The 19,928-nt window shown below is 40.7% G+C and overlaps 1 pseudogene; it reads right to left on the reverse strand.

The window, feature by feature from the left end:
- Positions 1-1,704: 1,704 nt before the first annotated feature.
- On the reverse strand, positions 1,705-14,746 carry LOC139355598 (phosducin-like protein 3 pseudogene; annotated as a pseudogene).
- Positions 14,747-19,928: the final 5,182 nt, after the last annotated feature.

Genomic DNA, 19,928 nt, shown 5'->3' on the forward strand with positions numbered 1-19,928 from the left:
GGCAGTTAAATGGGTGCTATTCACAAATTATTGTGTAACTCAGACTTACTATTAATTCATGCTAGTGTTCCCAGTGTGATTCTGGAATGGACTACAGGGATTTGGCTGGTTTACTTGGGCAGAGTTATAAAGAGAGACCAGTACAATGAATAAAATCCTGTTGGCAGTATCACACCGAACAAATGTTCTTTATTCAAAATAAAAAAAAAAATTGGCTTCTAAACACTCAATTTAACTCACTGGTCCTTAATTAGGACCATTGTAAGTTTAAGATTTGCTGTCCGGAGTAAATTTTCTGAATCTTAAAGTCTGGCTTGCTAACAACTTAGTCTCAGTTAAGATACAGAGCATTTTATCCACAATACAACACCCTCCCCTTATGATCTCACAACAAGGAACTATGGGAAATGCACTTTCAGCACCATGGCTTTTCACGCTTCCTCATTGGCTGAAATGTGAACACGCACACATTTATCAAACTGGTTGTATTCTGAGAAAAATCAGCTGACTAAGACGAATGGTCTTAAAGAGTGAAGAGTTTATGCAGATTATTGTTGTTTGTAAAACCTTTTTGGCCAAGAGTGTATGAATTCTCCAGAATTCTTACTACTTGACTTCAAGAGAATCTGGAAAGAAGGAATCCAGTGTGATTCATTTTCAAAAGGTCTGTGTGTTTGTTTGACATAAAAATGTGTACTCTTAGCATTGTTGCTCCAGGCTGCCAAGACAAAATAAATCAGTGTGTTAATTACTTGAATAAAATAACAGTAGAAAAACAGCTGCAACTAATGGAAAGAAAACAAATAGAAGTCTTAAGTGTTATTCCACTGTGGAAGATTACAGACTACGCTGGAATTATACACATTAAGAAATCAATGAGAATGGACGCTTCGGACCTCTCTAAATCACATGACCACAATTAACTGTATGGACTTCTTTCTACCTGGGGAGGAAGCAGACAAATTATGACTCACCCTTTAACATCCCATCATAATTATAAATTCAAGGAGAAAGCAAGGGAGAAAAAAAGAAGAAAAGACAAAGTCTTGGATGTTAAAGGGTGAGTCATTAATTATGATGGGAAGAAAAATGTAGATAACACTTAAACATATATTTTTGGTCAGAAGAACAAAGAATCTAAAAAAGATGTTGGCATGAACCCTACTGCATTTATCATTTTTCCAAACTGATTCAAACTTCAGCATGTGGCTGGGATGTTCCAGATGCCCTAGGGCCAATCTTTCGTGCTGCAGGGTACTGGAACTTGCTGCTCCCTCTGCCTGGAACCTGCCCTTTCCTTGTCTAGTGAACTCTGACTCATGATGCAAAATTCAGTTCAAATACTTCCTAGTGACCCTCCCTGTAGACAAGGACCCCAATGTGTGCTGTCATTTCCTCCCGTACTTTTCCTTCATAGCTCTTCTCAGACATCGTAATTAAGGATTTACTTGATACTTTGGTCAATGTCTGCCTCTCCCTCTCAATGGTAAGATCCGTAGGGCAGGGTCCTAGGTTGGTTTTCTCATCACTGTATGCCCAGGGCCTGGAATAGTGTTGGATTATTATTTTTTTAAATACCAATAGCTGGTTTTAATTTTTTTAAGGAAATACTACAATTTAAAAAAAGAGTTCCAAAAAATTAACAAAATTTCCAGCAATGATTACTTTTGACATGTAAAGATTTGAAACATAATTTATACAAAACTAAAACTCGAAAGGATTTATTCCTACTTTTTCCTTTTTAAAAAAATCCAGACAATTTGTCACGAGAAAGTTCAGCAAGTTACAGCAGCTGCAGCCTCCATCACCCTTGGAATCACTGTCCCTCTTCATGAGGACAGAGTGCCACACTGAGGACAGCAACACGTCTTCAGTTGGTTTCTTAGGGTTTTCCTCCAAGTCTGTGTTACTTGCTCCAGATTCAGACAGTTTCCACTCCAACTTATCTCTTGTCAAGTTCATGCTGCCCTACACCAGAGGACGGATAAACTGAGGCTTGATATCTCCTTCCAGATAAACAAATATCGTGGGCAGATTCCTATCAGGATAATTGGGTGTGCAGGTTGTTGTTGAAATGGCTTTGATAAATTTGACATCAGGAAACTTCCTGGCAAGTCCACTGAGGTGCTGATTTATCAGGGCACAGAGGGGAAGTCCTTGTTTGTAAAGGTGCAAGATGACCCACAAACCCTCACCAGGTAACTTCTTGAACATAATCCTTTCCTGAGACCTCCAAGACTTCTCCACATTTATTCTTCAATTTGGTTACTTTCCACTCACCCAGTCTCTGCTGCCTGTATAGTTCAACAGCATGTTCATCCTCCTCATTACATTCGTCTTCATGACCCTCCAACTCTTCAAAGTCAAATCTTCATATGTTTTCACCACAGACTGCTGGAGGACACATTGCTACTCTTCCTCCTTTTTCTCCAATTCTTTCAGACTTTCCTTGGCAGCAAATTACATCTTACACAACAGGGGCATCTTGAAAGAACTATGTCTGCATTGGGGTCCTGCATCTTGTTTGCAATTGCTCAAGCCAGTTGTGCCGCGGTGCCCCCGCCCCTCAGCTCCCTTTTGCCCAGAGTTGGATTCTTAATCAGTATTTGTTCAGTAAAATAACAAACCTCTGCCTGCTCATGCCTGTAATTCCAGCACTTTGGGAGGAGGCCGAGGCAGGAGGATTGCTTGAGGCCAGGAGTTCAAGACTGGCCTGGGCAACATAGTGAGACCTTGTCTCTACAAAAAGTACAAAAATTTAGTCAGTGTGGTGGCACTAGCCTGTGGTTCCAGCTACTTGGGAGGCTGAGGTACAGGATTCCTTGAGCCCAGAAAGTTGAGCTAAAGTGACCGGTGATCATGCCACTGCACTCCAGCTGGGTGACAGAGCAAGACTTTCTCAAAAAACCAAACAAAACACTTTAACTAACAATAATACCCACTGTTTATGTAATGTTGTTATGTCAGGTACTGTAATAAATGCTTGCCGTATTTTAATTTAATATCACTTCACAAAGTTTTACTTTATTCCCAATGTATATAACACTATCTTCATTAGTCAGTCATTTGATATAAGTCCAGACCTTTTCTTTGATTATGAGTTCATTGATTGGAAGTTCCATAGTTTTTGTTGGATAAAATACATCTATAATGCTTCATTTATAATTTCTAAAACGTCTAGGATATAAGAACACCTGCAATGGAATTTGAGTGCAGAATCTTTTCAGATTTTTAAAACTTCTCCCAAACCAATTTTTCTAGCTAATCACCAACAACTAATTTGACAGTATTTTAAAATGACTTGTCTTTTATTTTTTGCCTTTGTACTTTACGGGTATATAAAATGTTTGTTCTGTAATTAAAATAGCAACTAAAATTGGCATATTTAAAAACAAACGCAATTGTATTTTGGTGGTGAACCACTGGTAGGCGGGGCTTTATCTTCTTGTGGGCCTGCTTGCGTGGGGGATTCTGGGAGTGTGCGGAAAAGATATTGATGCTAAAGGGAGCTGGGAAGATCTTTTTTCCTCTGGAAATGCTGAATAAACTTTGTATTATGGGCCTGTGTTTCTACTGTGACTCATCACATGAGGTCAGGTGTGAAACTTTCAACTTTCCACTGATGGCATCATGTTGGCATTCAAAAAGTTTCAGATTTTAGAGCATTTTGGATTTCAGATTTTCAGGATTTTAGGAATGCTTAACCTATAATAGGAATCTCAGAAGACCGTACAGAAAAAAATGGGTGGGAGGAAATATTTCAAGAAATAACAAAAGAGGTTTTCCCACAGCTGAATGATGCTAGTTTCCCAGAACAATGACTAGGTAATAGACTCATTTCAACTTACCACTGTAAAGTTTCCAGAAAAATATTAAAAGAGAATAAGAAATTTCCAGAGATAAAGAAAACAAATAAGCAAAAAAACAAGGTCACTCATAAAAGAACAAAAATCAGACTATCTTTTGAACTTCCCCTCAGCAATCCTGGATTACTAATACTGGCATGTACTTTCTTTTCTTTTCTTTTTTAAGAGAAGAGTCCCCCCCTGTTGCCCAGGCTGGAGCATAGCGATGCGATCTTAGCTCACTGCAGCCTTAAATTCCTGGGTGTGGCACAGGCAGGTCTTGAACTCCTGGCCTCAAGCGATCCTCCTGCCTTGGCCTCCCAAGGTGCTGGGATTACAGGCGTGAGCCACTGCACCCAGCTAGAATGCATGTTCTAAGTTACAAGGCAACACTATTTTCAATCTCACATTTTATACTCAGCAAAGCTCTCAATCAAGAATGAAGGTAGAATGAATAGCTCTTCAGGTATGTAGGATTTAGGTTTACTTGTTCCATATAGTTTCTTAGGGAGTTACTTGGAGGACATGATCCAGCTCAAGAAGGGAGTAAATCAAGAAAGAAGGCATGGGGTCCATCTCAGAGGAATAACAAAGTGAGGTTCCCGCATCATAGCTAAGGAGCACATCTGCAGACCCTCTCAGTCTAGATGGAGGCACAAAGAGGGAAAGATCTGGAAAAATGGGAGGCTGACGATTTGTGGGATCTTTGAGAAATTGGAAAAGTAAAGATTTGATACAGGCAAGCAATGCAAAGAAGCAACTGAAGCAGAAGAAAGTAGAAACAGGAAAAGGGAGAGGAGGAGGAGGAGGAGGAGGAGGAGGAGAAACTCTTAAAGAACACAAAAATTTGGAATGTAATAATAATACTTGGCAGAACAGTCAATAATATTACATAGTCATAATAACAGAAATACTGTTTGCTGATTTTCAAATTTTCAGGTCAATCAAATAACAAGGGAAAGAAGTCTTGATTATGTATACACACAAAAAAAGAGTTATCAAAACTGACAAGAAAAAGTCAGTCAAGGTACTTAAAGTAGTGCTGAAAGTTATAAGGTAAGGTGGAGAGAAAAGAAGAAAGAAAAAGACCACTAATAATCCCTTTTTACCACATAAGAGCTCAAGAGATATCTGCATATTTATATGCAATATTTAAGTTAATAGATAATCAACAGGCCGGGCGCGGTGGCTCACGCCTGTAATCCCAGCACTTTGGGAGGCCGAGGTGAGTGGATCATGAGGTCAGGAGATCGAGAGCATCCTGGCCAACACGGTGAAACCCGTTTTCTACTAAAAATACAAAAAAGTAGCCGGGCGCTGTGGTGGGAGCCTGCAGTCCCAGGCACAGGGAGGCTGAGGCAGGAGAATGGCGGGAACCTGGAAGGCGGAGCTTGCAGTGAACTGAGCTTGCACTCCAGCCTGGGAGACGGAGTGAGCCTCCATCTCAAAAAAAAGAAAAAAGAAAAAAAAAAAAGAAATCAACAGAGGAACGAACAATTCTTACTTTCAGTGGCAGGAGGGGAGGAGAGAGGAAGGCTGTCATGCCTTAGAAAGTCCATAGGTGTGGATACTTAATGTATCAACCCATAGTGATTTAAGCTTGTTATTTAGAGAGCAGGCAACTACCAGAAAAACTAAAAATGAAAAAATTATCATAGTTAATATAGTGCCTCCGATACACAGAATTGAGATTGTGGAGGCCTGGGAAACAGAATTGTTGCTTTTCATTTTAAACTCTTCTATTTTATTAAATTCGAGCACTCATTAGCTTCATCAAAATTTAAAATATATCCATTTAAAAATAATGCTAGTGGGCGAGTGCAGTGGCTCACGCCTGTAATCCCAGCACTTTGGGAGGCCGAGGTGGCTGGATCACAAGGTCAGGAGTTCAAGACCAGTCTGACTTACGTGGTGAAACCCCGTCTCTGCTAAAAATATGCTAATTAGCCAGGTGTGGTGGTGTGCACCTGTAATCCCAGCTACTCAGGAGACTGAGGCTGGAGAATCGCTTGAACCCGGGAGGCAGAGGTTGCAGTGAGCCGAGATTGCGCCACTGCACTCCAGCCTGGACGACAGAGAAAGACTTGATCTCAAAATAACAATAATAATAATAATAATGCTAGTGAACATATCACGTTAAACTTTGGTTATTGCTTGGTTATTTCTTCTATGTTTTAGGAAAAAAATTTGACTAGCTAAATTATAACAATTATTACTATTTCTAATACTGAGAAAAGTATTTCAACATAGGCATGTGTCTAGGACAGGGGACTCCAAAAGCTCTAGTCAGTCTTTTGCTTTTAGTAAATCTAGGAAAATGTTTTAATGTTCAGCCACAAGGCAGTCTTTTCAAGGGTGAGATGTTTTTGTAGCTGCCTCTGTTATTTTCTCCAGAGGACTGCAGAGTGTGAAGACTATAGACAATTGCTGAGATGCTTCTCGGGGTGTTTCCCACCAGTATCAAGGAGATGGCCACCTTTGTGCCTCTCTGGATGGGAGCTGGGGTGCATGAAGGCTTGGTATTTGTCCTTGTACTCAAAGGTGTTAGATGGGGCATCCTGTGCTTTTGCTCAAGTGTCATCTTTCCAGAAAGGCTATCCTGGGCCCTGCTTTCTGAAGCAGTGTTCCCTGACCCCACTCTTTTCTATTCCTTTACGCACTTTGTATTTTCTAAACTTCTCCTCACCTAGCATTATGCTATACAGGTTTTGGCTTTTGTTTTTAGATTTGAGGTCTCACTGTTTTGCCCAGGCTGATCTCAAACTCCTGGCCTCAAGCAATCCTCCCACCTTGGCCTCACAGTGCTGGGATTACAGGCACGAGCCACTGTGCCTGGCTGGTTTTTGTTTATTCTCCATCTATTCCACACCAAAAGATATGATGTACTCACTTCTCTATCTGTTGTTCTTTCTATTATATTTCTGGTTTTTTTTTTCATATTAAGTCTTTGAAATCTGGTGTATATTTTACATTTAAGTTACATCTTTATATTACTCAATAGCCACATTTTAAGTGCACATTGGACACAAGGTATGCTCGGGACAATTCCTGAGTGTCTTCTGGAACATACTCTCTCACTTACTTAGGTCTGTCTTCTGGGGCATTTGGGGGCTTCTTTTCTGGGGAAGCAGATAGGAAGAAGCAATTAGCTACCTGAAAAAGTTGCAGGTTCTAAGAAGCTGTGAAAGTCCAGAGCAACAGCCCTCCTTGGTGTTTATTGGATTTTAAATGGGTTTAACCTTAAGTTTGCTTAGTGACTGTCATGTCTTTACCAACATGTCTCTCCGTGATTTTTCTGGAGGTCAGTAACACCTAACTCCTCTCGCCTTTGTTATTGGCTGGGCAAAAGGCTTCTGAAGTTCCTTGCTTCCTACCTCTTAAGGTGTTCTTTCATATCTCAACCGCTGGGTCTTGGGTGACATTAGCTGGTAATGGGGTTATGCAAAGGGCTGAACCACTTTAGATCTTTCTAGAAAACTCCAGATTAAGCACTTTGCTCTCAATGTCCTGTTTTATTTACGGAAATCATGCTAAGTCTATTTCTGTATGTCATTTCTAGGACATCCCTATTTAACCGCGTTTGCTCTCTTCCTTTGTTCATAAGAGATAGGATTGTGTTGATTACAAGAAGGAGGCAACACTGTCTTGTCATTGCCACTGAATATGATTAGTGTCTGTCTGCAAAGCAGCTCCTAAGGCATTGAGGGAAGGGGCTCATTGTCAGACCAGGGCCCAATGTATAGCCATGCAGCAAGGTTTGTTGGGTGCTAAATAAATATTTCCATAACACACTCTAACAACTACTTCTTTCTTTTGGCTAATTACTTGGGAACAATATTAATTATGAGCGACTGTGGCAAGTTTCACTTGTAAAATGATTTATGCAACTCTGACAAGGGTATTGGGACCCAATAGGAACGTAAGAGCAGTCTGAGTATATGTGAACTTGCTGTTCTTCTTTAGTTACCCAGTACTGAAAAATGGAAAGTTTTTGAACATTCTTGAAACATTTTAAAAACTAAGACCGAAAGGCCCGTTAACAGAAATACGATTTAGTTTAGAAAATGATTCATAAAGCTCACGTTATCCCATGTTTTTTTTCTACCTCATGTTATCCCAGTGTGAAAACTGTCTTTTGCACAATCTCTAAGACTAAGGTCTTCATCAGAACACTGGATCTCAGCTGTCAGAACTTTGCCTGCTCTAGGTATTTTTTGTTGAATACAGTATTCCCGTTTAACAAGTGTGATGGCTCAGGTAGAGATATGCTGCTGATAGGAAGAAAGGATTTCCTAATAGTGAGTTTTTACTCTGCTTATGGCTGCTTACATACCTGCTGGAAGTCAGTTTAATCTTGCAGACTTCTATCTGGCATTTCAGCCACGTTCCCTATACTTTCCCAAATGTCAGTTGTTCTCTCTGTAAAATTTGCAATGGAATTTTTACTGGCACACAAGTGTAGATTCAACCTTTTTGCTTTTTTCTTCGATCTCTATCAGCAAAATGAGGTTTGGGATTTGATGGGGTCATGTCAGAATCAAATTCCCTTAATTCTCATTCTAACACAGTGTTCTATCTAGTTGAAAGGTCTTCTGCTCTCCTGACATTTATTTTTTCTACATGTGTTGTATCTGAGGAGGGAGTATGAGAGTCTTGGGTTTTACATATCAATCGGAACTGCAGCACGGATGGCTGATGTTAGTCCTGTCATGGATTTTTAACTACAGTGTATGAGTTGGAAGTTGTAATTATTGAAGGCCTTCATCTAAAATGACTTTACAAAATGTTGTGTTCATTACATTTCCAGATTTTTTCCATATTTTCAGTCAAGACTCTTGTTTCATCTTGTAATACACATTTTAGAGTAGCAACATTAAACTATTCATTTGATGTTTACAGCTTGATGTTTCATTTTCTAAGGAACAATACTGTTTTCTATTTTGTCATTGTGTCTCCAGGGTTTTTTGAACCCATTTTGGTGGCTTTATTCCGGATTGTTTGAAAATGTTTTCCTTCTCTGGGGGGTCTGGAGAAAGACCCTGAATTTCTCACTATTCAGTTTCTTTACTGGCAAGAATAAAATTATACCCATAGTGCTTAGACTAAATTATGTGATTTCCTCCTCCTAAGCCACAAACCATAAATGATGTTGGAATCATCTGTTATGGAAACAAAGTTTCATAATCTGAAATATCTGGCTTTAATAGTCATATAATAAATGGTTGGGTGTGGAAGCTTACTCCTGTAATCCTAGCACTTTGGGAGGCTGAGGCGGGTGGATTGCTTGAGGCCAGGAGTTCGAGACCAGCCTGGCCAATGTGGCAAAACCCCCTTTCTACTAAAAATACAAAAATTAGCCAGCACAGTGGCACACACCTGTGGTCCCAGCTACTCTTGGAGGTTGAGGTGGGAGGATTGCCTGAGCCTGGAGGTGGAGGCTGCAGTAAGCCAAGATGGCACCACTGGGAAACAGAGGGAGACCCTGTCTCCAAAAAAAAAAAAAAAAAAGTTTTATAATAGATGATACTGAGATAATGGTAGAGATGTCTGGGATGAATAGAAATTTGGCTCCAGAACTGAGGCCAGAATGAAAGAGTCTGCAGATGGAGGCACAAATAGAGGGCCAATTTCCATCTTTCTGTTTTACATTTTCCCAGGACATCGTATTTAAGATACATTGGCTTCTTCTGTTTTGCATTGTAAAGATGGACAGATGGTGAAATGGGATCAAATAACAGAAAGCTGACATACCCTGTTCCCAAGCAGTTTAGCAGGTTCATAGATTAAAGGGTAAGCCCTTTCCCCACCAAGAGGGCCTTATCAAGTCTCTGACTTTGGGTCACGAATTTGATGAAATTAGGGAGGAGTGGTCTAACTGCAGATTGACATGGCTCTGAGCTTGTCACCAAAGAAACATTCCCGTCTGCCAAAATAGTTAACAATAGAATACATACACAGCCCTTCTTTCCCCTGGAACTAGTTTATTCTTTTATTTTCTTAAGCTCTAAGTCAAACCACAATATCTTATCAGTACCCTTTGATGGGGTTTATTATTGCTTTTCTTTTAACACAGAATTTTTACATTTGAATTGTTAATATGCTTTAAAATAAAAGTACTGACTTTTTATTGGGCTTGCAAGGGTTCTACATTTTTTGGAAAGTTTAGATAGAAACAAAATGCTTACTTTTCAGTTGACTATATCTAAATTGAAAAGGATAAAATTCACACCCTTTGTCCCTGAAAATAAGTCTAAGCATTTTATTATATGCAGATCATGTGGTTTAATTTTATGAACAATGAATGACCTTCCTTAGTTGACAACTGGCTTCCCTTTGAAAGTATTTCCAGAAAGAGGGTCTTCAGAAACAAACAAAAAAAAATCTCTTAATTTTTAATAGACCCCTCCAACCTACAACTGGCTTATAGTTAACAACCCTACAAAACAGGTAAATCCAGTTAATTACATTGAGGTCAATTCAGCCAACTATCTTAGGGGTTTGATAGATACTTAACACTACTTAAAGTTGGGTACTCAACTGGTGTTTTAATGAGGTGGTTTTTTTTTTTTTTTTTTTTTGCTGAGATATTGGTAAATAATTTTCCCTGCAAAGATTATTGTTTCTATATTCTAAATAACAGAGTTTGAGACCCAGCTACTTCTTTTTCTGTGTATTAGAGTAGAAAACCTTGTCTGTGTCCCCCTGTACTCTCTGCCCTCCTCTGTGTAGGCACTGAGGCTTTCTATTCTGTGTGTGACCTTTTTAGGTGCCTCTTTTTATTTTTATTTTTATTTTTTTGAGACAGAGTGTCACTCTGTCACTCAGGCTGGAGTACAGCGGCGCGATCTCAGCTTACTGCAATCTCCACCTCCTATGTTCAAGTGATTCTCCTGCCTTAGACTCCTGAGTAGCTGGGATTACTGGCACGCACCACCATGCCTGGCTAATTTTTGTATTTTTAGTAGAGACCGGGTCTTGCCATGTTGGCCACACTGGTTTTGAACTCCTAACCTCAGGTGATCTGTCCACCTTGGCCTCCCGAAATGCTTGGATTACAGGTGTGAGCCACTGTGCCCAGCTCAACTTTTAAGAATCTGCTAACTTCACTCCTGGCTCAGCCAACTGAGGCTGAAGTATATGTGTCAGCTTTTAAACGGCAACACAGAATATCTGCATGTCTAAGTACTTGTCAAGAAGGGTTACCCTGATTCTAGGGTACTCTGAAACAAGATTTATGGAATTATGTCTGAAAAATTTGCAGGCCATTTTCTAGATATTCACTTTGATTTTTGCCTGAAACTTAAACCAAATAGTTTTTTCCTCCTACAGTGAAATTACTGAACTCTGTTGATACAACATGTCATAAATACACTTTAAAGCAATATTACAAATGACCTTATGAACATTTTTGTATTTACTCTAAGAGTAATGGTAAAGATTAAGGGTACTAAATTAAAGAGAAACTTCCTTATAAAGCTCTATCCGTAGGAGATGTTTCTCAGATTTCAGATACTGAGGATGAAGTAGATTTTGTTTATGATTCACTTTTTTTGAAGTGCCTGCTAGACAGCTCAGAGATAAATATTCAGGCCACCTCAAGCAAATACACATGATTATATGGCTTGCATTCTATGCATTAATTTCACTTATAGTTTCATTTTTTATCTTTCTAACATTATGTTTCTATAAACTCACTTCCTACTTGTTATCTAGTTTCCTTGTACATATTTTTAAAATTTTAAACCTTTCTGGAACTAGGTAAGGCACAAATAAAGAAATAGCACAGAACTAATTACATTTTTTTGGGTTTAGAACCAATTAAAATGTCCACAGGGTACGATCCCAGTGGTAGGAAGTGACTCCAGCATTCATGACAGTGGGTGGGGCCTTCGGCAGCTTGGAGGCAGCAGGCTGTGTCCCTCACTAAAGGGAACAGGAACAAGATATCAATAAAATGACAGGTGCAGACAGGATATGAGCCCCCACCTCCCACAAAAACCTCACAGAAGTAATTGGGGATGGGGATGCTTTCTAACGGGATGGGCTCTAATTGCAGACGGATGGAGGAGTAAGGGATACACACTTTCCTACTGTTTGGACAGCTCTCTTTTAAACCCCAAATTGGGCTGGCTTAAGGAGACATGCTTTAATATGCAAATGAAGCAAGCAATTCTTCAGTGTGGATTTTGAAGGAAACTCCATCTTCACCAATCTGCTACAAAGACTGACATACCATGATATAAACTTACCCTTGAGGATGAAAGTTTTGTGTTTTCAGGAGTCTTTTGTTGAAGATCAGATAAATGTGAAGGTAACATGGTGAGACTTGGCTATTGCTAACAATATGTGGGAAGGAGGGAATATGAAACAAGGTGTGTTGTAGGGGAAAGCGTTTGGGACATTAGGCCTAGGCTGGGGAAGTGGGAGGCTGTCTGGTGCTGGGAGACACAAGAAAATACCATTAGGGCACAAGGGAGGATTTTCCAACAAAACCTCAACCTCACTTTTTTTATTGACAGTAGTTCTCACTTGGCTCAACTCTCTATCTTCTTCCCCTTTTTCTTTACTTTTCCTGCCTTTTCTTCATCAGTTTCTAAGACCTGTTGACTATTTGCTACTGACACCACTTTTGGAGCCCACACAAACTCTAGCAGCAGCTGCAGCCTCCAGACTTCTTTCCTGCCTCCGTGCCAGGGCCACCTGCCATCCTCGTGCCAGTTCTTCTCAAGAGGGGTTTCACTTACAGTCTGGAGCCTTTCCTTTATCTACCCTGGCTGGGGGGAATAATTTTTCCCAGGTGTGTCCCTGTAACTGGCCATCTCCACAGAGATTGGAGATCCAGACCTCCCTGCCTGTGAAGCTGAGGGGGCGCCTGCCACTTCCACTGGTGTCACCCTGGTTCCCTGGGTAGTTTCCTGAAGTCGGGCTCTCTCTGCCACTGCTTTCATACACAGAGTCCCACGCCAGCTCAAACACCTAGCTCTATGCTTGTCAAGAAGCTGTTAAAACAATGCACCCAGGGCTCCCGAGACCCCACAGAGACATAGGGTCACGCCACCCTCTGCCTTTTCTACATTTACCCATTGTCCCCAGGACTCAGATGCTACTCCATGAAGTCTGTTCAAGGACCCATGTCAGAAAAGACACAGATCTTTTCCCAAATATCTTGGAGTCCATAGTCAGCTCTCTCTGATAGAGAACTTGCATTTCACTTTGAAGCTTTAACTACAGGCCTATAAGCCCATCTCTGTGGACCTGTTTCAGACATGAATTGAAACAGCATGGTCAGGCATGGTGGCTCATGCCTGTAATCCCAGCACTTTGGGAGGCTGAGGCAGGTGGATCACTTGAGGTCAGGAGTTTGAGACCAGCCTGGCCAACATGGTAAAACCTCATCTCTACTAAAAATACACAAAATTAGCCGGGCGTGGTGGTGCATGCCTGTAATCCCAGATACTAGGGAGGCTGAGGCATGAGAATCTCTTGAACCCGGGAGGCGCAGATTGCAGTGAGCCGAGATGGCGCCACTGCACTCTAGCCTGGGCGACAGAGCAATACTCTGTCTCAAAACAAAAAACAAGCAAATAAAAAACCCAAAACAGCGTGCAGCTCCATCTTTTGAAGTGGTAAGAGGGATTGAGATGTACCTCTGGCCCTGCATCCAGGCCCATCATTGGCCAAATATACTGACAACAATGTTCCTCAGTATGTGGTCAGTCCTACTTCTGGCTTTCATTTTTGATAAACTGATTTATCAAAATGTTTTACCAATTGTTTTCCAGTGTAATATTTAAGCTGTAGGGAGTCCTTACAATTATTGCAAATTGATTGATAGGTCATGTAGGTATATATACATATCTATATAGATAGATAGATAGATAGATAGATAGAATTTTTTTTTTTTTTTTTTTTTTTTTTTTTTTTTGCTGGGGTTTTGCCATGTTGCTTAGGCTGGTCTTGAACTCTTGGGCTCAAGTGATCCTCCTGCCTTGATCTCCCAAAGTGTTGGGATTACAGGCCTGAGCCACCATGCCCGGCCTAGATGATTAACTGTTTAGAAAACAAATCTGTTTATTTGTAATCACTTGTAAATGAGTCCCAGATGCCATATAAAGAACTTTGGCACATTATTTTAATTTCAAGTTTAGAGCACAATGGGAAGAGGTTGCACATATCTACTAGATATTCATAGCATCCAGTATCATCAATGTTCTTGCTGAATTATCTCATTTGTTTTCTGATGGTCCCAATCCCCTTCTTAGAGAAAGTAATTAGGTTTACTAATGCTCGTCTTAGTCCATTTGGGCTGCTCTAACAAAATACTATAAACCGGGTATCGTAAACAGCACATTTATTTCTCACAAATCTGGAGGCTGGGCAATCTAAAATCAAGGCAACCAGCAGATTTGGTATTTGGCGAGGCTTTCTGTTTAATAGGTGGCGCTTTCTCACTGTGTCCTTATGTGGTGGAAAGGATAAATGTACCCTCCCCCACTGTACCCTCCCCCAACAGCCCCTATCTGTTTTCAGGCAGAGGGCGAGAGGGGCTTGAAAATTTGCCCAAGGCTATCCACCTCCCAGCTGCGAGAGAAAAGGGCTTTAGTTCTTCCCCTGCCTGTGAAGTCTGTACGCCCGCCCGGATTTGCGCCCTCTCCTGAGTTCTGGCCAGGAGGCTTCTCGCCCTGTTCAAATTGCCAGGCTTGGCTCTCTCATTTGACTCAACTCTAGGTAAAGTTGGAAACTTCCCCCGCAAACAGACCGACTTCTCCAGTGGGGGTGTGTGTGTTCGGGAGAGGAGGGTCTCCCTTTCCCACTTTAGCAGTTGGGATACTCACAGTACTCGGGGTGTCTCCCAGGTCCTGCAGGAACAGTTCGCTTCCTTCAGAGCCTCTGTGGGTCATCTCCGGATTGCTGGTTTGCTCTTGCAGTCGATCTGGAGCTGAAATTTACAACGCAAGCCTCCGCATGCTGCTCTGTCCAGAGCTGCTGTCTAGTCCTGCCTGGCGTCCGCCATGATCCTCGGGCCTGTTTTATAAGGGCACTAACCCCATGAGAGCGACACCCTCATGACTTATCACCTCCCCGAAGGCCCCACCACCTATAACTATCACCTTGGGAAGTTAGGATTTCAAAATATGAATTTTGGGGGGGACACAAAAAAACTTCGGACCATAGCAATGCGTGTGGTTTTATTTTTACTCTTTTGATCCTTAAATCTCTGGTGATGGTGGCCCTGTCCAGTTAACCATTCCCCACATGCAGAATCTAGAGTGATGGAAGGCTGGAGAGTTCCTCTTCTGTATTTGAGCATGGGTTGTTGTCAACATGGCTGGTAGCTGCAGGAAGCCGGGCTTCCTCTATAAGGGGCCACCACACTATTTACCCGGATGCCAACAGAGCTAAGTGAATGACTCTACAGTACACTGTGGGAGACGATCCTGAAAAAGCACCTACACCTGTTTGCCATTCAAATGACAGCCTGCCGGACAGTAAAGAATGCAGTCATTCAATAACATTTTGGGCTTCTTTCAATCCTCTGTTACAGTGAAACAATTCTGATGTGTCATTGTTATTTAAATAGCAAAAATCTATGAGTGTTATTTGAAGAAAAAAACCATGGCAATGTTTTCGGTATCAGTGGGATATTATTAGTTATGTAACTTTGTCTCTAAAAGCACATCTGCTGACTACACAGACTGTACAAGCCTTTCATAGTTGTCAAGAATTCTCTGAAAATTCTTTTCAGAGGCATGTGAGATTGGGGATTAAATCCAGGAAAAAGAAAACAGGAACTACTAAATTTGGGCTCTGCATAGCAGATCAGTGGAGAAAAATTACTCTCGCAGGTGGCTTAGTGGGAAGGTGGAACTTTGGAGATAGACTGATTTAATGGTGATTTCTTCTTAAGTAGATTTCACGGTGTGGGATTTGGTCCTGTTCGTCCATTTCTTCTATGAAATATTTAGAAACATTACTACCGTTAACTCATATTCTCAGTGTGACTACAGTCAGTCTTTTCTGGATTTGTGAAGACTGCTGAGTTCAGAAATACAGTTAACATAAAGCAAAACAGGTGATGCAATGGGTTGAGCTGACTCTTGGGCATGTCAACAGAAGATGGAACCTCGGACAGAAATGAGAAGGACCATGGAGAGATGGGAAAATATTGACACATATTCCAGGACACATTCAGGGCAGAATTAGGAGACATAGTTTTTAGATTGAAATTAGTCTTACAGGAGGCATGGACCACATAGAAATCCAGAGAGGTGATAGGGAGACAGAGTTACTACAGCCTTTGGTCTCTTAGTGACTAGGAGGAGCTGAGCTAGTTTCTACATGGAATAAAACCACTGTCAAGAAGATCTTAGCCTGTAAAACCGTATTCCCTATAAATAACAAGCATAAGAAGCAAAAAGGCACCATCTAAATCTAGAATCAAAAGGAACCATGTAAACACACTGAGATAGCATCATAGGTGTTTCTGCCATTGCCAATAGTTCCGTAAACCAGAATCCCAAATCTACCAAAGGAATTACAAGATTCTGTTTGTTGGATGGTGTAAGATAAGGGGGTGTTCTCATAACCAGGAGCCACCAGGACGGCTCAGAAAGAATGGAATTAAATGAACAGAAATGTAGACAATAGGTCAGAAGTTAGTTTTCTTCCTTAACATCACTATACTACGAATTTCTTATTGCCTCCACTTTTGTAACAAAACATATCCATTCTTTAGGATGGTAATTTTTGGATTCTCTTTTTAAAGTAAGAAAACACTTTCTTTGAAGATATCTTTAAAGATAACTCATGTGAAATCCTACTTCATAAAATTAGTAAAGGTGGATCTTTTTTGGTTGAAGTTTATTCTTACAGCCAAGGGCTCTGCCTCTTTGACCATCCTCCTTTCTCCCCATCTATCTGTCTGCCTCCTGCATTCCTCCAAATCCAAGCCCCTTTTAAAACTTTTTGAATCTGAGAGCACTGTATGTATGAAGGTGCTTCTCTAATTAAAGTCTTCAGAATTGTTTTTGTATATTGGTTGCCAGACCTTTGAGATTTCTACTTCCAACCTGAAAGTATATATGCAGAAATGAATGTCATAATGAAGCAACTGCCTAAAAAGTTTAATTATTGGCTGTGATTCTGACTAGTTGATTATTGTACTTAAAACATGAAGTGATTTCTGGCTCTGATTTAGCTTCTTTAATCGAAGGGTCACCCACACTACTTTGCCCTGAGCATACTTCAAGGCTGCAAGTCATTTTCTTGTTTGTTTTGTTGTTGTTCTGTTTTCCATATTAAAAATATTGTCTCACAGATCTGGAACCAAGCATAACTTTGATAAATTAAAATAAAATGTGAAATAAAATGACATGGTTACTCTGGTCTCCTGCCAGTGAGTTTGTGTTGTAAGTTTTTCCCAGTCATCAAATCTCACAAGTTATATTTTTAATGATAGTTCAATGTATTGAAGCATATTTCACTGAATTATGTTGACAAATTATTTGTCTGTCATCTGTAATGTCTGTGTGGCAACCAAATGTCCAAATCTGGTAACAAATTTTTACTTCTGTGATTCTCTGATATTCAACTGTCATTACTAGGATCTCAACATGCTCTATACTTACAAAAAGATATCTGCATTTACTTAAAATACATTATTCAGCACATTGGGGTATTATTGGAAGATAAAAGTATGTTAATAACATTAGATCACTTACATATAGTCTCCTGAATCCCACCTGGCCCATTAAAGAGATTTCTTAAAGATATTATGTGTATTACCTTTGAATTCTATCATTCAGTACTTTGGTGTATCAGGAGTTGCCAAACCAAGATTTAGAACAGAGAAATCCAGTTAGGGTTAAAAGTGATTCAACAGCTCACATGCCATCTATTTTCTAGCATGATTATGTGTGTCTGCATAGTATACTTGAGTTTATTGCATTTAGATAATGTAATAAAGTAGTGTGCACTAGTTCTTAGAAATGTATTCCATGGAGTCTATGGAATATCTGATTACGTATTATATTCTGGATCTTTTTCATTCTCTTCCTCTCTCCTCCTGCAATCATGTGGTATGCAGACTGCTCCAATAAGGCTTTAAGACTGCAAATGCTGGTGAGTGTCAGTACCTGACTTCAAGGATATCATAGGAGGAAGATGTGTGAGCAAAGTTATGTAATGGAGAGAAAAATGCTTATGGAGATTTGTGCAGGGTTGTGGAATTATGTATTTTGGCCCTTAAAATTTATCTTTCTTTGTCACCCTCTCCCAATCCCTTCTTTTGCCCCTTGGGTTTGTAGTAGTTTTCTATTGCTGTTATAACAAATTACCACAAAGTTAGTGGCTTCAAACAACGCAGATTTATTATGTTACAGCTTTTGAGGTCAGAAGTCCAAAATAAGTCTCACTGGGTTAACATCAAGGTGTGAGCAAGGCTTCCTTCCTTGTGTGGGTTCTGGTAGAGAATCCGTTTCCTTGCCTTCCCAGCTTCCAGAGGCTGCCCCATTCCTTGGCTGGTGGCTCCCTTCCATCTTCAAAGTTGGAAATGGCATCACTGTGACCTCTACTTCCTCTCTTTTTCTGTGACTCTCCTCCCTCCTTCATCCACTTACAAAGACCCTGTGATTACACTGTGCCTACCTAAATAATTCAGAATAATCTCCCCATTGCAAAATAAGCTGATGAGCAATTTTAATCCCATCTGCAACCTTACTTTTCCTGGTCATATAAAAGAACCTGCTCACAGGTTCTGCAGATTAGGTCATAGGCAGCTTTGGAGGCTGTGATGTTGTAAAATATATATTTGATCTTCATTCCCCTTTCCTGGCACACAACCCCTAAAATCCTTGGACTCTCCAGAGTACTTTTTGTGTGTTGACTGACAGTGTCAGGGTGGGGCTGGTCACTGGAAAGAGAAAGGCATGATTCAAAGGTTGGGACCTTCAGCCTTACCTCCCAAACTCTAGGGAGAGGAAAAAGACTGAAGGTCAAGTTGATCACCAATGGCCAATGGTTTAATCAATCATGCCTATGAAATGAAGTCTCCATAAAAACCCAAGGGAACAGCATTGGGGGAGCTTCAGGATAGCTGAACACATGGAGCTTCCTGGAAGGTGGCATGCCCAGGGAGGGCGTGGAAGCTTCGTGCCCCTTCTCCCATACCTTGCCCTACATATCTGTTCATCTATATCCTTTGCAATATCCTATGTAACAAACTGGTAAATGTAAGTAATTGTTTCTTTGAATTCTGTGAGCCACTCCGGCAAATTAACCCAAAGAGCAGGACATGGGAACTCCAACTTGAAACTGCTCAGAAGTGCCAGAGTCCCAGAATCATGACTGGTATCTGGGGCAGGGGAGTCTTGTGAGACTAAGCCTTCAATCCGGACCTCACAGTATCTGCAAGTAGTGTGGGAATTGAACTGCAGTCTACTGCAGAATTAATTGCTTGCTTGCTGGTAGGGAGAAACCCATCCCTCCACATTTGGTTACAGAAATCTTCTGTGTTCATGATTGTTGTTGTTTTAAGTGAGATAATAGGAAAAATGGTTTAAGAGTTCCCCCCTCCCCCAAAACAGGGGCTATTATTTTGTCTATCCCAAGGTTACTCCCCTGATTCAAACTTTATACTTGGTGACCATATCTTTAAAAAAAAAAAAACCCTTAGTAGTTCTTTTTTTTTTTTTTTTTTTTGAGATGGAGTCTTGTTCTGTTGCCTGCCGAGGCTGTGCAGTGGCATGATCTTGGCTCAGTGCAATCTCAGCCTCCTGGGTTCAAGTCATTTTCCCATCTCAGCCTTCTGAGTAGCTGGGATTACAGGCACCCGCCATCATGCCTGGCTAAGTTTTGTATTTTTAATAGAGATGCCTTTTCACCATGTTGGCCAGGCTGGTCTTGAACTCCTGACCTCAGGTTATCCACCCACCTCAGCCTCCCAAAGTGCTAGGATTACAGGCGTGAGCCACCACGCACAGCCAAAAAAACCTGTAGCAATTCTTTAATCACATCTATTATCCAGGGAGTATTCACATTTCCCGGGTTGTCCCATAAAGATTTCTTTTTCCTCTGGCAATTTGT

The sequence above is a fragment of the Macaca nemestrina genome, chromosome 8 (genome assembly GCF_043159975.1).
Source record: "Macaca nemestrina isolate mMacNem1 chromosome 8, mMacNem.hap1, whole genome shotgun sequence".
NCBI lineage: Eukaryota > Metazoa > Chordata > Mammalia > Primates > Cercopithecidae > Macaca > Macaca nemestrina.